The 20,081-nt window shown below is 44.0% G+C and overlaps 1 pseudogene; it reads left to right on the top strand.

Annotated features, from left to right (window-relative positions):
* Nucleotides 1–8,698: 8,698 nt before the first annotated feature.
* Nucleotides 8,699–12,357, top strand: LOC124017524 (annotated as a pseudogene).
* Nucleotides 12,358–20,081: the final 7,724 nt, after the last annotated feature.

Raw genomic sequence — 20,081 nt, 5'->3', positions numbered from 1 at the left:
CAGGTGTGGAAAGACTAAATGATTGATTAGGGGAATAGGAACAGCTGGGAGCAGGAACGGAACGATAGAGAGAAGAGAGAGAGGGAGGAAGAGAGAAAAAAGGGAACGAACCTAAAAAGACCAGCAGGGGGAAAACGAACAGAAGGGAAAGCAAAATGACAAGACAATATAAGACAAAACATGACAGCATGTAAACATTCACTCAAGAAGACCAGCCTCTATCTTCATAACTAGATTCACTCCAGAATGCTTACCAAGTTTCTCAGTTTGCAGAAAATACCCTCTAGTATTGTTCTAATAGGAACGGGTTTTAGTATCCTCCTTCTAAGTTCTTACAAGACATAGTGAGATCTGACAGAATGTCCACATGTTATAATGTCAGGGCTTTAGTATATATAGAGAAACTTTTCAGAGGCGCCTTGTACAGACATGTTGAGTTGTACTTTTTGAATACCACTCTGCCAGATCCCCTCCACTGCATTGGCTCAGAGATCTTGTCATCACTGTTACCAGAAGCTAGACGTGTCCATACATGTAATGAATCCCCCTCCTAAAACACGTTGGTTCACTTTCGGGTGTACTACTTCAAAAATGGGCTATTTGCATAGTCAGCAGAACAGAAGATGATGGACTGACTGAGTGGCAGCCAAAGCAGTGAAAGCACAACACCACTGTGTACTGGGTATACACTACATATGTACATCATTACATATGTGTCCAGCCTGTACGCTCAGTGGGTATACACACAGAACACCATATACAAAACATGCTGTAAATGTAAATAAAGGCAAAGTTTCTGGTTCAACCAGTGACACCATGGAAGTGAACTTACCTTTAACCTGTTGGGAATCTGAGGAGAAGAGGAACTGCGCTTTCTCTCACCTCAGTGGCTAGACTGGTTCATTTGATTGATGAGGGGGATAACTTGCCAACAACAACACTGCTTTCTCTTCTCATTTTTCTCTTTGAAACATGTTGAGTGCACATGTCTACTGCCTGTTAGCCATGATTTACAACATACTGTAGATAACCCACACTTCCCTTTCGCATGCAACCCTAACATCCATATATTGAGTTGAATTCCAGTTTGCAAACTCTACAAAGTGAAATGCAGGTGAAAGACTGAGAGTTCTGCGTAGTGTTCCTCCCCTTGTTTAGGGCACATAACTCAGGGTAAGGCCCTCTGTTTTGAGGTCTGGAGCACATTCCACAAATCCTGCTGGGCATTGTTCCTGCTATAGTGGGGCAGCTATGCACGTTTTGTAGAATAAAGCACAACATTTGCACATAGGTAGATTTATAGACCCTGAAAATATTTAGATATGAAGCCACCTCAGATTTGGCCCATTTTTCTAAATGGCCGCATAGGGTAATACTATTTCAATATTCAGAAGGACTATATTGAGGCAAGCACACCACATTTGACACAGAGGTAGATTTGTAGCCTGAAAAAGATTAAGATATGAGCCACCACAGATTTGTCCCCGTGGGCCGTGGTGGCCATCTAACAAAATGGCCACGTTGGTAATACAATGTTACAATTCTAAACAATTTATTTTGTAAACACACCAAATTTGGCACAGAGGTAGATTTATGTACCCTGGACAAGATATATATGGAGCCACAATGATTTGGCCCAAAGGGGCCAAGGCAGCCATCTGAATTTGCTTCTGATATGGGCATCGCAAAGTAGCTTTAGTAGACATTTGTTTACATGCGTATGTACCTGGTAGGGATGTGAACCCCAGTCTCCACCTCCAGAACCAAATGTCAGAACCAAAATAAATATTCTGTGCTTGTCCTAGGGTGATTTAAGTTGAATTCAGTACCTCACACATTCTACCTCATCTCCGCTACACTAATTTAAAAAAGACCTACATGACTGCTGTGTTTCCTTCTGTACTGCTGTAATATGCTGTGTGTGACTGTTAAATATTTTGGTTTTTGAGGATATCCAGAGCAAGAAGTAAAGCCCAGAAATAGGACTTAGTATATGCAATTACCTTTGTAGATTAAAGGTTTGTAAAAATAGTGGCACAGTCTGCAGCCTTTTTAGTAAAATGATTGTGGCTCCATATCTTAATCTTTTCAGCATACCTCAATCTACCTCTGTGCCAAATTTGATGTGTAACTAAAATAGGCCTTCTGAAATGTAAATTTTATTACCATCTGCATCCATTTCATAAGTTGACTGCCACGACCTCAGAGGTCAAATCTGTGCGGGCTTCGTTTTAAATTGTTTCAGGGTATATGTGTCAAACTTGGTGTTTATCTCAAATAAAGTCCTCCAAAAACTCTTAACATTGTATTATTGACAGTAGCCATTTTGTAAAATGGCTGCCATGCCCTCCAGGGGCCAAATCTGGGGTGGATCCATAGCTAAATGTATTCAGTGTTCATAAATCTACCCCTGTGCCAAATGTGGAGCCTTTATCTTGAAACGGTCCTTCTGAATTCCCAAAAAGTTTTACTGTTGGTGCCCATTTAGAAAAATCCTTCCACGCCCACAGTGGCCAAATCTGTGGTGGCTCCATATCTAAATGTTTTCAGGGTACATCAATCTACACCGGTGCCACATTTTCCACCACAAAAATGCACAACACATTTTTGCAGCTATCGGTCACCTCACAACTCCACAACACTATTGCCTCACAGAGCAGAAGTTAGCTACCAGAGGGAGGGTGGTCATTTCAGCAACATGGTATCTTAACCCAATGACAGAATGATTACCTGGTATCTGTTCTTCATTTAGAAGACACTGCAGTACACTACCATCTCATGTTCTTAGTGTGTCAGTAGTGCCTATACTGCAAAGTTTTGTAGTATGGCACAGAGAAATGTAACGAAACTGCTGGATCCTGAAACGTTTCCGCACGGAGCCCTTTGAATGAAGTGCCAGAGCTGTAAATGCAAAACTGTGGTCAGGCAACTTAAAAAGTAATGGAGACGCTGTGCCTGACAGAATTCCTCCTTTTTGTCATTTACACTCGAGGTATGAGTTAATGAGCAGAGCCATTTCCTCTGGGTTCTGCAAGGATATTTACTGTACTAGTTCCTATGTGTAATGATAACTGACAGTACAGTAAGCTCCAAGCCCACAAGATTTTCAGTTATTTTTGACCTCTCATACTCCCACCTTCAGAAACATTTACAAGCAATCATGTTTAGGCAATGTTTTTATTTGATATTTTACGTTATTTAACTAGGCAAGTCAGTTATGAACAAATTCTTATTTTCAATGACGGCCTAGGAACAGTGGGTTAACTGCCTTGTTCATGGGCAGAATGACAGATTTTTACCTTGTCAGCTCGGGGATTCAATCTTGCAACCTTTCGGTTACTAGTCCAACGCTCTAACCACTAGGCTACCTGCCGCTCCAATGTCAATGTATGCATGGATTATAATAAAGAGTCATGCATTTGGATACATATTTCTACCAACAAAAAAAAAATTCTAATAAATGTTGCTCATGTTCCTGCTTTTTCAAAGGGATGGCTCCAAAGGTCTGATTCCACAACCTGAAGAAGAGAGGAAGAGCCCATCCTCAGGGACACACTCAAAGACACAGCCTTGACCAGAGGAGACCCTATAAGAGCAGCCCTGGTAACTAACAGCACTGAGGTGTCTAACCGCCCCGCTGTGGCGTCCCTGACTACCCCATGCTGAAAGATGTCCTCTACAGGGGGAACACAGGCAGAAACGCTTTGTCCTGTTCGGGGGGCGCTTGGAGAAGACTGACCTCTACAAGTAAGGAGATATTATTATTATCATAGTATAACCACGCTGTTGAACGGCTTGTGTGCATTTAGAGATAGACGTGGACCCAACCAAGGAAATATAATTTTATATATGACATGTCTTGGTGGATAGTTGCCAGTACAACTGGTTATAAAGGTACAGTATGCCCAGAATCCAGTGTTACTTCTATCCATCATTTGTTTTCTTTTTTAAGTCCCCTGTTTTGGTCATAGCTCTTATATTCCTAACTCAACAAGGCAAGCAGGAGGTGCACTCATCACGTTTGCCTCAAAAAACAAAGTGTGTCTCTGAAAAGGAGGAACCTATGATGTTATTTCTTTGCCTCCCTCCGGAGACTCACGGCATGGAGTGTCTGGGCTGGGCCCTCTGTCGGCTGTCCTTCAGACAAGATGTGACTGAAAATGTTGTGCTTGATGCAAGAAAACACTTTACAAAATAAAATGCATTATTCCCATACCATTATAACAGAGAATCAGACAAATGATGCTACCCTCTGCCTCTACTTAGCTTATTCAAGCCGGTTTCAAAATCTCTTTACCTGACTCACTTTTCAAAGTGGTCTAGAAATGTATACGTTTGTGCCCTTGTAAGAAGCAATCACTCCACTATTAGACTGAAATCATGGATCTGGGCTAATAACTCACTAACTAGCAAAGGATTTGAACAGAATGATTGGAGTCGGTTGTGTTGGATGATTTGATATGATTTGAATATTGCACACGTGGCTACATGCAGCTACGCTTTAAATCTCAAAACAAGCTCATCCACTCATGACCACTCATGCTGTAAACACAGTCCAGTTCAAAGTAAATGGCACAGATCCATATGTTCTACTTGCATAAAGGCCTACTGCAGTTCAGATTGTCTATGCCGCACCGGTCTGTGTACACTAGAGTATGGGTGGAGTGGTGCGTGTCAATGCAATAGAATCCTACTCTGATGCGTTCTGCCTCTAACAAAATTTCTTTTGGTATGTTGCATTGAAAGTGGCTAATATTGCGTTGATTTAATCACAATTGCCACAGTAATGCGAGAGTGTAGTGAAATGCTTGTGCTTCTAGTTCCTACCATGCAGTAATATCTAACAAGTAATCTTAACAAATTCACAACTACATTATACAGACAAATTTAAAGGGATGAATAAGAATATGTACATATAAACATATGGATGAGCGAAGGTCGTGCGGAATAGGCAAGACGTAGTAGATGGTAAAGAATACAGTATACTCTATGAGATGTTTAATGTAGGGTATGTAAACATGATTAAAGTGGTGTTATTTAAAGTGACGACTGATACCTTTATTAAGTCCATTTATTTAGTGATGGCTGTTTAACAGTCTGATGGCCTTGAGATAGATTTTCTCGAGTCTGTATGTGCTGACCTCACCTTCTGGATGACAGCAGTGAACCAGTGGCTCGGGTGGTTGTTGTCCTTGATCATCTTTTTGTTAGGGTGATGTTCTGCTGTTTAACCAGTCTGATTGTGGTTGTAGGCCAGTTGCCAGATAGAACAAGATGCTCTCGATTGTGCATCTGTAAAAGTTTGTGAGTGTTTTAGATGACTCTCGCCTCCTGTCCCGTTTTCAGCTTTGATGCACTCCACTACTGTCCGTCGATATGGATGGGGGGGGGGGGGGTTCTCCCTCTGTTTCTGAAGTCCCAAACATTTCCTTTGTTTTGTTGATGTTGTTATGCAGGTGAATGAGGACCCAAGGACTTGGCGAAAACAGAGTCTTTAATCCAGTAAAGTAACTTTAGGCAGTGGCTCGGGTGGTTGTTGTCCACCTGCTGATCATTTTGGCCTTCCAGGGAAAGGATCGGGAACAGGTGTGGGTGATTGATTAGGGGATGTTCTGGAGCAGGCAGATAGCTAAAAAGACCAGCAGGGGAAAATGAACAGAGGGAAAAGCAAAATGACAAGACAATCTAAGACAAAACATGGTGATCCTGGCGCACTTGTCATCAATAAGTGAGGCCAGCACGTCCCGGGACCTCCTCTCCTCAGGACCGTAGCCTTGTGATCCTACGTACCTTGTAAATGGGCGCTCTCGACAGGACGGGAGGGGGGAGGGGAGGCGAACGGGGGTGCGAAGAAGGGCTTGCACAGGAGACATACAGGATGGACCAGGTGGTGATACAGCCCGGGACAAGACCAATGAACCGCGGAGTCAACTACGAGAAGCTGTCGTGCAAAGCCACACTCTGTAAAAGTTTGGCGGCTCTCACAGAGTGTTTTAGATTGGACAAGCCAAACTGGACTCGTTCAGCCTCCTGAGGAGATTGAAGAGGCGCTGCCCAGGGGAGCTGTTCTGCGTTTCAAGAAAGAAAGGCTGCGTAGTATTCGTCTGACGTGATGTGGAAACCCGGAAGAGAGACTGACACAGAGGAACTTAAACCATGAATTCTGAACACATTCTCGATGATGATTTGTGCCACGGAAGGAAGTTTAGCGAGGGGAATGAAATCCGCCTTAGAGAACCTATCGACAACCGTAAGAATCACAGTCCCTTGAACAAAGGCAGACCGGTAATGAAGTCTAGAGGCGATGTGAGACCATGGTCGAGGAAGGAATGGGGAGCCTGAGACGACCGGCAGGAGAGGGAGTTGCCGACTTAGTCTGCGGCGCAGTCCGAACAAGCAGCCACGAAGCGGCGCGTGTCAAGTCCACAAACATTGCCTCGAACTGACCAGCTTGTTTTGGAAACAGGGACGAAAAGGGTTACTAGGACAAGCGCGCAAAGCCGGCACCAGTGTTGAGTGAGAGGTGTCAACCCGACAACACGCCCATAAGGAAAGATTTCCCACAGAGAACTAAACAGACACCACTTGGTGACTGGACGGGCCCTCAAACCTCCTCCAGAGACGGATGTACTCAAGGTTCTTATGGTCGTCCAAACGACAAAGACGATCGCCCCCTCAGCCACTGTCGCCATTGCCTAGTAATCAAGCATACCTCACGACAGGCGATGTAGTGTCGTCAGACTGGAAGCAAACTTGATAATTGTCTAGTGACGTCAAGGGGCTGCGAGGATAGGGAGCGGATAAAACGTTCTTTTAGAGAGCTCCCTGAACCGGACCACTTATTACGTCTTGACAGAATGGCTGTGACAGCAGTCATGGGTGAAACAGGGAGTACAGAAGAGTCACTGAGAACGCACCTTGTGGGGCCTTCCAGTGGAAATAACGGATCAGTGGGGGAGACATGGAGACTTCTCAGCCTTCACGTAGAGGCAAATTCTCTATCTTAGAACACCACCTGGGGGTGACGGTGAAAAAAATCAGTCAAGATAACAAAAACAAAGATGTTCAGCAGGACCATCAATTGCAAAAACAGCTGGTGCATTGGAGACCCAGGCAGTCTCAAAATGCTTAATGACGAGTTTGAGGGTACTATGGTGTTAAATGCTGAGCTGTAGTCAATTAATAGCATTCGTACATAAGATATTCCTCTTATGTCCAGATGGGTTAGGTAGTGTGATGGCGTCCTTCTTCTTAACAGTGGACCTATTGGGGCGGAGGAAGAAGGCACTATGGTACCGGGTCAAGAGGTAAATAATCAGGTAGGTTGGGAGCCGACAGAGAGTATAGTCTACCCTTGACTGGTCCCTGAAAGCACTTCATGATGACAGGGAAGGGAGTTGGCTCGGGACCGACTGGGTGATCAGTGTTAAATGCAGGTGAAAGTGGGGACCCAAAGAAATGGGAGGGATGGCAGACATTAAACACTTGGACAGAAAACCAGAGGATAGAATTACTAGACCAATTAATAGAAATTATGACAATAACCAGGGATGACAAAACAACAGGTGTAAAAGAAAGCATAAAAACTATGTTTTACAGATACTGTGAATTAAAGGTAGTGTCTCAAATCTGACTGGGAAGACTACCATCTAAGGCAAACTGCAGGTTGCCTCGGGAAGGCACTTGACCGTAGCAGACTCAGACAACCCTCAGCCCCAAGAGTCAATCAAGGCACTGCAGCACCTGAGGGAAACACGACATAGTACAGGGCTAGATGAAGAGACACAGCACGGTGAACAATATACAAGGATCCTGGCAGGACATGAAACGAAAAAAGGGGAGAAATAGGGACTCAATCAGGGGAAAAGATAGGGAACAGGTGGTTGGTGATCCTCGATCCCTCTTTGGGAGATGCGAACAGCTGGGAGTCTCTGGCCAGAGGAACGATAGAGAGAAGAGGAGCAGGGAAAAAGGGGAACGAGCTCTAAAAAGACCAGCAGGGAAACGAACAGAAGGAAAAGCAAATGACAAGACCACATATAAGGAACAAAAATCATGACAGATAGTCATTTAGTTCAATTACCTTAGCTTTCCAGGGAACAGGAACAATGGTGCGAAACTCTATCTTGAATCGCATATGGGGACAACAGACTGGGATAGGGATTGATTGAATATGTCCGTAAACAAAGCACTCTTTCAGTCATCTGGTCGGCACTCCGTGGATGCTCTGAGGACCAGCTGGCACGAGCGAAGACTAGGGATGCCGTCTGGGCCGGCAACCTGCTCGCGAGGGTTAACACGTTTAAATGTTTTTTCCTTGGTGGACTCACATTGGCCATGGAGAAGGAGAACCCACTAGTTTGGTAGGTTGCCTCGGGCGGTGTCAGTGGCACTGATTATCCTCAAAGCGAGCAAAACAAGGAGAGTTGTTTAATTTGTCTGGGAGCAATACGTCAATGTCTGCAAAACATGACAGGGCAGTTTTTAAAAATGTTTATTTATACGTGCATGGCCATTGACTGATGAGAGGGAGGTTATAGATATGTAACAAGGCTGGTGGTCTATGATGTGTTTCTGACTGTAGTCAGATTCGATGGTGTGTCGAGTTTACAGTCTCTGCATGTATATATCTATATCTCTTCCTTCCCAGGGGTGATAGTGGTTCAATTACCTTAGCTTTCTTGGGAACCCATGGCAGATGAGTGAGGACAAGGTGCGGCGTGTCCTGGGCCGGCAACCTTGCAGGTTAAGTTTAAATGTTTTACACATGAGGAGTGTGGAGGTGTCAGGGCACTGATTATCCTCAAAGCGAGCAAAGAAGTTGTTTAATTTTGTCACCTTCACTGAGGTCATGAGAGGGAGGTTATAGATATGTAACAGTGGAAAGGCTGACATTGTCATCGACTTCACCAGGTATGAATGTGGTACAGTAAGTGTATTCAAATGTCAGTACAGTCATGTGTATTCAAATGTTCGATTTCAAGTTACTGAGTTACTAAGTCCCTTCCTGATATGGAGCTCTACTGTAGGTACTGGCATGGAGATAACCTGCCCTTTGATGGGCCTGGGGGCATTCTAGCCCATGCCTTCTTCCCCCAGACCCACAGGGAGGGCGACATCCATTTTGACTATGATGAAGCATGGACCCTTGGCAACTACATGGGTGAGTGTTTGCTTGGCAGGGAACATGCAAGAATTATGAAGAGTTGATTTACATAGAGCTCTATGTAAAATGAGGACAGTCAGGAAGTAGTTGTCAGCTATGTGGTTGTACTGTGTATCCCCCGTAGGTGTGACCCTCTCCCTGATTCCACTGCAGGCACAGACCTCCTCCAAGTGGCTGCTCATGAGTTTGGGCATGTTCTACCTGCAGCACTCCCGAACCGGGTGCAGTGATGTCCCCTTATTACAGCTTCTCCTATCCCCTAGAGCTGAGCGAGGATGACAAGCTGGGGATCCAATACCTGTACGGCCATCGTCCACATATCCCGCCCCCATCTCCACTATCACCACCGCCTACAAATCACCACAGAGACCAATGAGATCATTAGTAGTATCGTGAGTGTTACATCTTGCCATTCATATGTTTTGAGTTACTACACAGGAAAATAATAATAACATAAGACATCAAATACAACTAAGATACGAGCCACACAAGAATACACATAATATGACAGTATGGAGATGCACTATTGATCCTCTTCTGTCTCCCAGCCTGACGTCTGCCAGACAGACTTTGATGCTGTGTCTATGATCCGTGGGGAGCTGTTTTTCTTTAAATCAAGCTATGTGTGGCGCATTCGGGAGGGCGGCTGAGGCGGCTGCCCGGCTGGCCCCGCCATTGGGAGGGGATTCCAGAGAGCATTGATGCTGCCTTTGAAGACCAATCAGGGAGTATCTGGTTCTTTCAAGGTGTGTGACAGAGATGTTGGCTGTCTGTGCTTTGGTTAGTCATGTCTTATGAGTATAGATAATCCCCAAGTTGAAAAACAGACAGGTAAATATACATGTAGGTAGACAAGCAGTAAAATGACTGCATTATAGCGTTATGCCTTTTTTGGTTACCCAGAAAAGTGTTGGTCCAAGACCAAATTCAGCAACCTTAAGTAGGGCATGTCAAGAGTAACAAGGGTGTTGAATAGCCAATAGTTATGTAAACTATGAAAGCCCAGATCTTTGCAGGGCCACAGCAGTGGCATCAACTGTATCTCTCTCTCTCTCTCTCTCTCTCTCTCTCTCTCTCTCTCTCTCTCTCTCTCTCTCTCTCTCTCTCTCTCTCTCTCTCTCTCTCTCTCTCTCTCTCTCTCTCTCTCTCTCTCTCTCTCAAAGGTCAAAGCTACTGGGTGTTTGATGCAGAGAGACAGATCACAGGGCCAGAACCTGTGCGGAGGCTCGGCCTGTCAGTCTCCCACATCCAGGCAGCCCTGCTCTGGGCCAGGACAGCAGTTACAACACCTACTTCTTCAAGTCAGGCAGCTACTGGAGGTTCAGCCCCAAGGAGAACCGCGTCCCACTCTGTCTACCCTCGCAACATGCAGGACTGGAGCGGCATCCCCAGTGATGTAGACGCAGCCTTCAAGGACCAACACGGTAATATATCTTATGAATGAATCACCCAATCAGCTTTCAGTTTTGAGGTGAGTCCTACACTGAAATGAGTAGTCCTTTTCACTCAGACCCGTACGTACACGGGTTGAAAATAGCATATTCTGCTAAGGATAAGCACCTTAATTGGAACGCAGTGCAGTCACTGCCAGAGCCCAGGGTCTCTGCTTCACAGAGCTGTGTGGGTTTTGACCGACAGCCGCTCTGAACTTGAGCACCGCGTGACATCCATCCCTCCCGCTAATTGTGCAACTTTAGTGCTCTGTGTATTTTGAAAGATGAGACGTTGAGGATTATAATAAATACCACTTTGATGTCATACAAACAAGCCAAACCCCTGTGAGTCCAAATGTGCACTTCACATTTCCATATCATAACACTCATGTAATATACAGTTGGAATTCTGAACTTACGTGCTTGCAACAAGATTTAGAATTTTGGAATAGTTTAAAATTATTATTTTTTTAACCTTTATTTAACTAGGCAAGTCAGTTAAGAAAAAAATCTTATTTTCAATGACAGCCTAGGAACAGTGGGTTAACTGCCTGTTCAGGGGCAGAATGACAGATTTGTACCTTGTCAGCTCGGGGGTTTGAACCTGCAACCTTCGGTTACTAGTCCAACGCTCTAACCACTAGGAATATTGACAAGTGGCAGTTGGGATGTCGAGTGTGTGCAAACATCACTATTTTTGATGTACAGTTACAAGATGACATGGCGTCATACCCTGAGTTGTTCAGAACAGAATGTGTTTCTATGTTTCTCTATTGTGTAGAAAATGAGCTGTGGACCACTCATCTGAATGCACTCATGACTCCATTCTATGATCACCAAAATGACTATCTGCTTCTCTGAACTGCCCTGTGAAAGACTTACACTGTAAGATCGTACTTGATAATTTAGCTAGTGATGTTGGCAATAGAACCAACTTTCAAATTATGCCCACCTGACCTAGATTGTCATTTATAATGGACCGTTTTTGTATTGCGTAAACAACAACAGTAATTATGGAAAGGCGGGGATGCAGGGCTGCGATCAAACAAAACAAATACAAGTGTGCTTGCTCTAGTTCCTCAACGGCACAGCTAGGAGAGATCAAATAAGTTGAAGACTCTTCTTTGAGTCATAAAAGTACATTACTTGGGAACTGTCTCCACCTGGAGACACCAATTCGTCCTCTCACTCAAACCCTTATCATTTGTTTTGTCTTATATTTCACCTACCCCACATTTTCAGGAATATTCTTAGCATGTTACTGAATGCATCCAGGATATTTTCAGATTTCTTTAGCAATAAATGCAGCAAATAGTACAGTAAATGTAAAATGCACAGAAAATCATTCAAAATCAGGGTAATGTTTGGATTCAGTCTTGCGTCAAGTGAACTGTTGTGTCCTCACCTTTAGTCTAATCATTTTTCCGTAATCTCCAAACTGTTCCCTTTTAATTGCTACCATGGTTATGCATATGTTTTCTGTAAGAAACATTTAAATGTAGCCCAGTCCTTATAGGCCAATTCCCACGAGTGTAAGGAGCTAATAGATGATTTTTTATATCGACAGGCTATGCCCACTTTATCCGAGGAGGCAGTACTGGAAGTTTGATCCTGTGGAGATGAATTTACTACAGGGGTATCCTCGCTATATTGGAATGGACTTCTTTGGCTGCCTAAATGCATGAATAATCAGTATTAAGTGATGCCGCTGTCTCAAGATCAAACCCAAGTCCAGGTTTAGTCCAACTATGCTCTCGTACTGATGTTTTCTTCAAATACAACATTGTAATGTTGTGCATTTTTTGGGGAACAAGACCATTGCATCGACAGAGGCTTCTTCATCTTCTTCCAAATGTTGAAGAAACAAACTATTTAGAAAGAGACTTTATTTCTTTTACTTGAGTGAGTTCCAAAAAATGTGTGTTCTTCCTCAAATATGTTTTTGTTTAATCATGATCTTAACACTTTGAACGGACTAGATCCCTTTTTCTTCTCAGGGAAACACAAATTCAAATGTTTCCTCAGAGGTTGGACTTCATGTGCAGCTATGTACTTGTATTTATTTGTTACTGGGTTCGGTTCTATGGTCAGAAGTTGCATTGTTCAAGACCCATGGACTGACAGTACAGTGCCATCTACAGTCCAGTACCAACCAATTGCAGGAGGTTCTTTTTAACTATATTATGATGTATAATTTACTCCAGAGATGTTGCAGCATAAACATGTTTGCTTTATTCTTAAAGGGAAATATGTCTAAAGCACTGCAATTAAGGTGCTAAATCTGTTAATCACTGACAATCAGGGACACCGTTTGTTCTCAAATGTTTTGAACACTTACTCACAGTCTTATATGTATGACATCAAGTACATTATCTCGTCACTTTTAATTTCTCTCTAAGATGAATATACTTAATTCAATAATGTTCCATCCATGGTGCTCTCAGTCAGTGCAAAGGGATGGGGTGAACTTGGTACTGCATTATGTGGATCTAAGCCATGAGGATAAGTTACTTTTTGGATGACTGCAGTTTGTCAGTGCAGGACACTGATATATCTGCTTTACTGTAAAATACACTACCGGTCTAAAGTTTTAGAACACCTACTCATTCAAGGGTTTTTATTTATTTAGACTATTTTCTACACTGTAGGATAATAGTGAAGACATCTAAACCATGAAATAGCACATACTGTATGGAATCATGTAGTAACCAAAAACAAATGTAGTGTTAAACAAATCAAAATATATTTTATATTTGAGATTCTTCAAATAGCCACTCTTTGCCTTGATGACAACTTTGCACACTCTTGGCATTCTCTCAACCAGCTTCACCTGGAATTATTTTCCAACAGCCTTGAAGGAGTTTCCACATCATAAATATATATTTAGATTTGTTTAACACTTTTTGGTTACTACATGATTCCATATATGTTATTTCATAGTTTTGATGTCTTCACTATTATTCTACCATGTACAAAATAGTACAAATAAAGAGTAGGTGTTCTAAAACTTTTGACCGGTAGTGTATGTATTTGGGATATTTTGTGTTTCACAGCCAATAGCTGCAGCCTGGTGGATAACTTGTTTTTAGTCTGTCTCTTCTAACATTTCGAGTGTTGACTATAGAGCTCAGAAGTATTTCAGGACATAATTGATCTTTAATTAAAAGAGCCATTATATCGGTTCTAATTACATATTAACATGTTTTTCTACTCAAATGTCACATTTACTATGTAAATACAAATATATGAATTCTGTACTGTGTTTTGGTACAAATAAAATATTTCAGCCTGAGTACATTGTCCATTTTTATGAATCCAATAGATAAATAGATAGATGGATGAATATGAAATGAAACATGTCCCATGTTTCATGAGTTGAACTTAAAGATCCCAGAAATGTTCCATACGCACAAAAAGCTTATTTCTCAAAAATGTTGTGCACAAATTTGTTTACATCCCTGTTAGTGAGCATTTTTTGCTTTGCCAAGATAATTCATCCACCTGAAAGGTGTGGCATATCAATAAGCTGATTAAACTGCATGATCATTATACAGGTACCCTCTAAAATGTGCAATGACACAGATGTCTCAAGTTTTGAGAGAGCGTGCAATTGGTATGCTGACTGCAATGTTGTTTTAGAGAATTTGGCAGTACGTCCAACCGGCCTCACAACCGCAGACCACGTGTAACCACGCAAGCCTAGGACCTCCATATCTGGCTTCTTCACCTGCAGGATTGTCTGAGGGAGGGGGAGTTGGTGGATGCTGGGTGCTGAGGAGTATTTCTCTCTGTAATAAAGAACTTTTGTGGGCAAAAACTCATTCTGATTGGCCGGGCCTTTTTTCCCTTGGTGTGATATGAATATGGTACATCCCATTAACCTATTAATAAACAAATTAGGCATATTTGGGCAGTCTTGATACTATTTTTTAAACAGAAATACAATGGTTCATTGGATCCGTCTAAAACTTTGCACATACGCTACTGCTATCAAGTGGCCAAAATATACACCTGGGCTGGTGCATTTCAAAGATGATGGTACAAAATAAAGTTTTTTCTATTATATATTTTATATTTTTATATTCCTAATTGTGCACTCTCCTCAAACAATAGGATGATATTATTTCACTGTAATAGCTACTGTAAATTGGACAGTGCCGTTAGAATAACAAGAATTTAAGCTTGCTGCCAATATCAGATATGTTTATGTCCTGGGAAATGTTCTTGTTACTTAGAACCTCATGCTAACCGCATTAGACTACGTTTGGTCAACCATCCCGTGGAAGGGACACTGATTCTGAAGAAGTTTTAATAGACTTCTATAATTACCTTTTAAGACGTATTCACGTTAGACCTTTTTGTATCCTGTTGCAATTTTGATTAATTTAAGTGATTTTGAATGCAATATTTATGTATTCATCCTCCCATGCATGGTTTCACACTTTTAGCAGGTGAACATTGCTCTAGCAACCTCTGGGTCTGTCTCTGCCCTCTGGGAGTGTCTTGTTAATTTACTTGGCCCTAGGGATGGTGCAGGCAGATATTGGGGGCTGGCTGCGGTGCTCCCATTCCTGGTTCTCACTCCCTGCATTAGACCATCAATCACATTGGTCCCTCTGTCTGTCCTACCAGTTTGGCATACGTGATCCACCCTGGGAGGGCCCCCATCAGCCGTGCCTCTTTTGGAGACCCCTACGTGGTTGATATTCTTGTCCCAAAGATTAAGCAATTACACATGGCCGGTACATTGAAACGGTGAATGGTTCATTAAATCAGTTATTGTTCCATTTATCACTCCAATGTTACTTGGATTACTGGCAATTCTAGTGCTAAGATATGCAAACAAGTTCTGATCTTTGGGGACAGGTGCATTTATCAGACCCAAAACCCATACGGAGTGCTGTCGGGTGCCCTGGACGCTTTTGGTGGCCCTGTAGTCTCATTCGAATGTCTGACCTATCAACTTTTTATGGTAGTTTCTGTGCCTACCATGGTTACCACTGGAAACAAGGAATCAGGGTTCGATTCAGGAGAGGGAGCCTGAGAAATGGCTACCACATCCAAGGAAGGCAGCAGGCAAGCAAATGATCCACTCCCGATTTCGGGAGGAAGTGATGAAAAGTAACTATGCAGGACTTTCGAGTCCCTGTAATTGCAATAAGTACACTTCAAATTATTTCATGATGATCCATTAATGATGTTCAGAACTGATGTTTAGAAGCATTTTTACAGTGGTAAGAAACTTCCGAAAGTGTCACTATGTTAAAACAGTAAAATTTGACTGCCTGTTGTGTATTGTCATTCAGTGTGACATAATGTCCAATGGGGTCACGCCATTAAATGAAAGGGGAAAGAAATGTTGTCTTGGACAAAATGGTAAAATAATTGTTAAGCATGAGGCATGTAACATTATAATAATAGACAAGTAAGATAATTGCCTTTTACCTAGGCTTATTGTCAGGCTGGTGGGTGTAGCTGGTGTAGAAAGTCAGGCGCAGTAGAGCAGAGATGAGCAGAGATGAGTGAAACAACGCACTTTACTCGACAGAACAAAGTAAACCATTTACAAAGTGCAAAAAGAACTGTTGCCACAAAACATGGGTGATAAACAGCACCCGGTACAAACCAGCTGGATCATACCGACCTGAACAAATAATAATCACACAAAGACATGGGGGAAACAGAGGGTTAAATACATGACCAGTAATTGGGAAATGAAAACCAGGTGTGTGGAAAAACGAGAAAAAACAAATGGAAAATGACAAATGGATCGTCGATGGCTAGAAGACCGGTGATGTCGACCGCCGAAAACCACACGAACAAGGAGCGGCATCAACTTTGGCCGAAGTCGTGACAGTACCCCACCTCTTGAAGCGCGGCTCCAGCTGCGCGTCGACACCAGCCTCGGGCGCAGGGCGATCCGGATGGAGGCGGTGGAACTCTCACAGCATTGAAGGATCCAACACATCCTCCACCGGAACCCAGCATCTCTCCTCCGGACCATACCCCTCCCAGTCCACGAGGTACTGAAGGTCCCTGGCCCGACGTCTCGATTCCAGTATGGAACGAACGGAGTATGCCGGTGCCCCCTCGATGTCCAGAGGGGGTGGAGTAACCTCCCCCACCTGGCCTGAGGAGAGACACATGGAAAGAGAGGTTAATGCTGTAATCAGGGGGAAGCTGTAACCTGTAACAAACCTTGTTTACTCTCCTCAGGACTTTAAATGGCCCCATAAACCACGGACCCAGCTTCCGTCAGGGCATGCGGAGCGGCAGGTTTCGGGTCGAGAGCCAGACCGGGGCCTCACTGTGGTGACGGTCTGCGCCAACTTTGTGGTGCAGCACGGCGCGCTGAAGGTGAACATGGGTGGCGTCCCATTTTTCCTTCGCGCGCCGGAACCAGTCGTCCACCGCAGGAACCTCGGTCTGACTCTGATGCCAAGGAGCCAGAACCGGCTGATACCCCAATACACACTGGACGGAAGAAAGGTTAGTGGAGGAGTGGCGGAGTGAGTTCTGGGCCATCTCTGCCCAGGGCACGGACGCTGCCCACTCCCCCGGCCGGTCCTGGCAATAGGACCTCAGATACCTACCCACATCCTGGTTAACTCTCTCCGCCTGCCCATTACTCTCGGGGTGAAAACCTGAGTTAAGGCTAACCGAGACCCCCAGATGTTCCATGAACGCCCTCCAGACCCTCGACGTAAACTGGGGACCCTGAGCAGACACTATATCCTCACGCATCCCGTAGTGCCGGAAGACGTGGGTAAACAAGGCCTCTGCACTCTGTAGGGACGTAGGGCAAAGGGATGAGATGACAGGACTTAGAAGAACTTGTCAGGACTTGTCCGCCTCAGCCGACCACTGCAACCACACCAGTCCCGCCTTCAGCAGTGAGGTAATGGGAGCTGCTACCTGACCAAAGCCCCAGATAAACCTCTGGTATTAGTTGGCAAACCCTTGAAACCGCTACACTTCCTTTACCGTGGTGGGAGTCGGCCAATTACGCACGGCTGAAATGCTGTTTTTTCTCCATCTCCGCCGCTGATGTGCAAATGCGGTACCCTAGGAAGGAGACGGACTGTTGGAAGAACAGACATTTCTCATCCTTAATGTACAGGTCATGCTCCAACAGTCGACCAAGCACCCTGCACACCAGGGACACATGCTCGGCGCGTGTAGCGGAGAATATCAGGATGTCATCAATACGCACCACTACACCCTGCCCGTGCAGGTCCATGAAAATCTTGTCTACAAAGGCCTGGAAGACTGATGGAGCATTCATCAACCCGTATGGCATGACGAGGTACTCATAGTGCCCTGAGGTGTTACTGAAAGTCTTCCACTCGTCTCCCTCCCGGATCGGCACCAGGTTGTAAGTGCTCCTGAGATCCAATATTGTGAAGAAGTGCGCCCCGTGCATTGACTCAATCGCACTGGCTATGAGAGGTAGTGGGTAACTGTACCTCACCGTGATCTGGTTGATGCCTCTATAGTCAATACATGGGCGCAGACCTCCATTCTTCTTCTTCGCAAAAACTGAACTTGAAGAGGCAGGTGAAGTGGAGGGCCGAATTTGAATGTACCCCTGCCCCAGGGATTCGGAGACATATGTTTCCATAGCCGCCGTCTCCTCTTGCGACAGGGGATACACTTGACTCCTGGGAAGTGCTGCGTCTACTAGGAGATTTATCGCACAATCCCCCCCGTCGATGGGGTGGTAATTGAGTTGCCTTCTTTTTACAGAAGGCGATTGCCAAATCGTCATATCCAGAGGGGATGTGCACGGTGGAGACCTGGTCTGGACTTTCCACCGTAGTCGCACCGACGGAAACCCCTAAACACCTACCCAAGCACTTTCGTGACCACCCCGTGAGAGCCCTCTGTTGCCACGAAATAGTGGGGTCATGACAAGCCAACCAGGGTAAGCTCAGCACCACGGAAATGCAGGAGAATCAATAAGGAAGAGACTGATTCTCTCCTTGTGACCCTCCTGCGTCACCATGCCCAGTGGAGCGGTGGCCTCCCTAATTAGCCTTGACCTTAATGGTTGACTATCTAGGGCGTGAACTGGGAAGGGCATATCCACTGGAACAATAGGGATCCCTAAACTATGGGCAAGTGATCTGTCAATAAAGTTCCCGGCTGCGCCTGAATCTACAAGCGCCTTATGCTGGGAATGCGGGGAAAACTCAGGAAAATGTGCAGTTCTCGGGCTCCGAGAACTTCACCACAACTGCCACCTCCAATACTTCGCCCTCATTCACTTCCATTTCTCCTCCTGTCTTCAGCTCACTCTGCTTACAGTTTCTACCATTCTTCTTCAACAAACCATCTCCCTTTTTTCTACCATTTTTTTAACCGACTCAAGCTCACCATCTTCCTCCCTCTCCCTCTTAGACCTCCTCTGCCTCTCTTTTGCCCTGCATTCCTCCTCCGTATTCCAAGTATATGTCTCCTTATGATAATACTGCACTTCTCCTGACATACATCTTGTTCTTGCCTTCTCAAGGGACGGCATTTAACCGGCTGTCACAATCTTTGTACAATCAGCACGAACCCCTCGGGATCCCATGTTATTCTTTATCAGAAGCTACCGCAACACTTTTCAATTTCAAACAAACGCTCTCTCAGGGTCGCCCCTGGATACGGATCCTTGGGACGTCTCTACCCTTAACCCCTAACCCTTAACTGAATCATTGCAAATTCAACTTCAATGGAGTAGGGAAATCCCAGGGATAATATACTGTAGCCTATGTTCATCATAGATGTTTTCCTGTGAATATTCTTCAATTGCTGTAATTTATTGTGTATGAGGGTATCAAACTGTTGATCTGTTTATACCAGGGGTGAGCATTACTATCACATCTGCCAAGGAAGTAGCCATCGTCTCATCTGATTGAACACCAAAACAACGATTGAAATGATTGAGTATTGACTTTTGTAAACATAAGTGTTTATTTGTATATACATGAGTATATATATGAATCTATAATTACATAAGAGGAAATCATGTACAATGCATAGCAAAATCTCTGTACAAACCAATAAATAACGCCAGGTCAACAAATATAGAAACAAAGACAATTCCATATGACATCTTAATATTTTCATGAGACAAGACACTGCAAATACATATAAAGGTTTTTTAACTCTATGATAATGGCAACGGCAACAGATACTGCCAAAGTAATATGCAGAGTAGGACCAGTCATTCCAGGTAAAGCAAAGCAGACTCCAGTAAATAATGAATAACACCACAAAACAATCAGTGATCAGTCAAGTGGTAGTAAACACACAGTTAGGTAAAGCATAAAACATACTGAACCATTTCAAATGTCAAGAGTCAAATGAGTTCCTGTTGCTAAGTGGTTCAGTTTCTCCAAGGGTAACCAGTAGTAACCACACTGCCACCTAGGCTTGAACAGTGTATCTGAGCTTCTTGTTGTTGTAGTGTTCAGAACATAACACTCAGAAATGGC

Source organism: Oncorhynchus gorbuscha, unplaced genomic scaffold (genome assembly GCF_021184085.1).
Source record: "Oncorhynchus gorbuscha isolate QuinsamMale2020 ecotype Even-year unplaced genomic scaffold, OgorEven_v1.0 Un_scaffold_2668, whole genome shotgun sequence".
In the NCBI taxonomy this organism is placed as follows: domain Eukaryota; kingdom Metazoa; phylum Chordata; class Actinopteri; order Salmoniformes; family Salmonidae; genus Oncorhynchus; species Oncorhynchus gorbuscha.
This window is presented reverse-complemented; position numbering and strand designations above follow the sequence as displayed.